The sequence below is a fragment of the Pipistrellus hanaki genome (assembly GCF_964339955.1).
Source record: "Pipistrellus hanaki genome assembly, chromosome: 13".
Lineage (NCBI taxonomy): Eukaryota > Metazoa > Chordata > Mammalia > Chiroptera > Vespertilionidae > Pipistrellus > Pipistrellus hanaki.
The window spans coordinates 24,564,480-24,567,422 of NC_140515.1; the positions used below are offsets into that span (position 1 = coordinate 24,564,480).

Consider the following 2,943-nt stretch of genomic DNA (forward strand, 5'->3'; position numbering starts at 1 on the left):
GTGTTTGTTCAAATTAAACACAAAGGATGAACATACACTCTGTAGAAATACAACAAAATAATTCTTTTTTTTCTTCATTTTAAACAAGTTTATTTAAACAACAAGACACTTGACTTGAAGGGAAAACGGGTATGTAGGATTCATTTTTTTAGAGTAATTCATCCCTACTTAAAGACAGATTGCCTTACATGTAACAGCTACGTACAAAAAAAAAGTTATAAAATTGTCCTAGGTTTTACAATGATCAATGAAAAACATTAACATTCTCCAATCAAACAAGGTATGCAAGAATTTTTATGTTGTTTTTTTTTTTTTATTAAACAGTGAGAGCAAAATAACTTACTGGAATATAAAGGTAAGAGCTGAATGAGCATGCCACTAATGGAGACAGGAGGTATTCTCACAGAACCAGTATTTTTCCCCATCCCCATACCATTGGCCATTTAGTTTAAAAAAATGCAAATCCTGTGCATATACCTCATTACTTCATGTACAATAACGGGATGGGGAAGGGGGAAATGAAAGAAGAGAGAAAACTATACTGTAGTAGGCAGATGTGTTGAAACCAAATTGCAGTTTTCTATCAATAATTAAGAATGTCTTCTTGTCCTGGAGGAACAGAGTTCTGGAGTCAAGTAGCAGGTTCCCTTTTTAGTAGACACCTCCTGTCTGCTGCTGGAACACATCAATTGTACAATATCTCCATCCTCCATTTCCCACTGCCGTTCACAACAGGCTTTCCTTAGGTTTCTAAGTGGTGTACGCCTCTTGATCTTAAACTGCACCACAGAACCATCCTGCCCCGCCACCTTCAAATTAACATGATCCTTGTTCTCAGTCTTGATTCCTTCCTTGGGCTTTTTGCTGGCCATGGCGAGCGCCAGAGTCTCCAACCGCTTCACAAAAGAGGTACCAGGTCTGCACCAAATGAGCATACCACAAAATAATTCTTTTTACAGAAATGTATGGTAAATCATAAGTAAAAAGGTATTAGCTATGTTAACTGATCTTACTGTGATAGTCATTTCATAACAGATAGGTATCTAAAAATAAAGTAAAATAAAATAACATAATCATTAACTTTGGATGTGAAAAATAACAAGTGGAGATTGATAACATGAGAAGGAGAATATTTGTGTTAGGGGTACAAGGATCTCTCCAAGCCAGTGTGCCAATATAGGTTTTGTATTATTTGTTTTCCAATGGTTGTGGCAAAGGTTAATTTATTTTAGGAGAATTACCTCCTGAGTATATCATAAGAATGCAGAAGTGACTTGTGAAAGAGAAGTAACAAGTGTTGTTTTTTTTTAACCATTTGCAGATTATATATTAAACTTTTTAAAACATTATCTCAGCCCTAACCTGTTTGGGTCAGTGGATAGAGCGTCGGCTGTGGACTGAAAGGTCCCAGGTTCGATTCCGGTCAAGGGCATGTACCTTGGTTGCGGGCACATCCCCAGTAGGGGTGTGCAGGAGGCAGCTGATAGAAGTTTTCCATCAATGTTTCTGACTCTCTATCCCTCTCTCTTCCTCTCTGTAGAAAATCAACAAAATATATTTAATAAAAAAAGGTATTGCTTTTTTTTTTTTAATGGTTTTTGAAAATTAATGCATTTTAATTATTTGCATGGACCTAACCTGAAATATTTATATGTTCTTATATTTTTTATCATATTTTTTACTGTTTGGTATTGCATTTGCGAAACAAGTCAGAATAGTGTTGAATAAAAAAATAATATGATCTTTCTCTTTTCCATCATTTTAGTTTCAGTTGTATACATGCATATAAGTACAACCAATGGACACAAAACTCTGGGGAGGGAGGGTATGTATGGGAGGGGGGGTAATGTTAAAATATGTACATAGATAATAATTTAATAAAAAAATAAAATAAAATTTATATATTCTATTTGTTTTGCATGAATACTTTTAATTATACACAATTTCTAATTTTAGTTAAATCAGTTATAAATGCTGAATTTTATAAATAATTTAACTCTTTAAAAAATTGCCAGACATTTTCTCCTTTAGTTTATGAACATGATTGACTATATTTTTGATTTCCTAATGTGGACTCATTCTTCCTTTCCTGGAGCAAATATTTTTTTCATTGTATATTATTTTATAATTTAGTATTCAATTTACTTACTATATTTCTATATAATTTTCATCCATACTTCTATACAAAAGCAATATATTGCTTATATTGTTTCATTTTTGTCATATTGTGATACTGAAGTTTCCTAAGTCTTAGAGTATGATTTGAGATACTTTCTATCTTTTAATATGATCTTAATCACAATGCTTACCATTTATGAGTCTTAATAATTTGAATAAGCATTTATACAAAAGGCAAAGTGAATTCAATAACAATAATTAGAAAAGTAATTAACTGTGGTTCTGTTTTTTTTATTATTCTAAACATTAATTTCTTCACCCTTTTAATTAAGCTCCTATGTCATTACAGTGATTGATACGTAATAGTAAATACTATTGTATTTGAATCTTTTACTTTTAATTTCTCATGTATTATAGACATGTAAGGTCATGTTTTTCCTGTGGTCAGCATTGGTGGCCTCTTAAGTTTACCATTGACAACTGAACTTCAAAAGGACTTTTACTCATGATTTTGGTAACTGGTGTTGACTACTAAAAAATTACCCCTATTTGTGTTCAGCTGTGAAGCTTTTCTCTTCCTGGTGTCTTTCCTGGCTCTGGTGTGCATCTCTGTATTCTCAGCTCCTAACAACATGATCCGTACACAACAGGAAATCAATAGGTTTTTTTATGCTCACATTCATATATACTAAATTACACTGGTCATTAAAGCTATTTGATAACAAATGGGGGGGAAAAGAAACTTGAATACAAAAAAAATCTAAACACAAAAAAGTCACTACCTATATTTAAAAATAAAAAAGCATACCCAATTTCTGGTTTTAT

At 32.2% G+C, this 2,943-nt stretch overlaps 1 pseudogene across 1 annotated transcript; it reads right to left on the reverse strand.

Annotated features, from left to right (window-relative positions):
- Nucleotides 1-593: 593 nt before the first annotated feature.
- Nucleotides 594-885, reverse strand: LOC311631551 (small ubiquitin-related modifier 2-like; annotated as a pseudogene). Its single transcript has one exon. The product of its transcript is annotated as a small ubiquitin-related modifier 2-like (transcript).
- Between the last annotated feature and the right edge of the window lie 2,058 nt (nucleotides 886-2,943).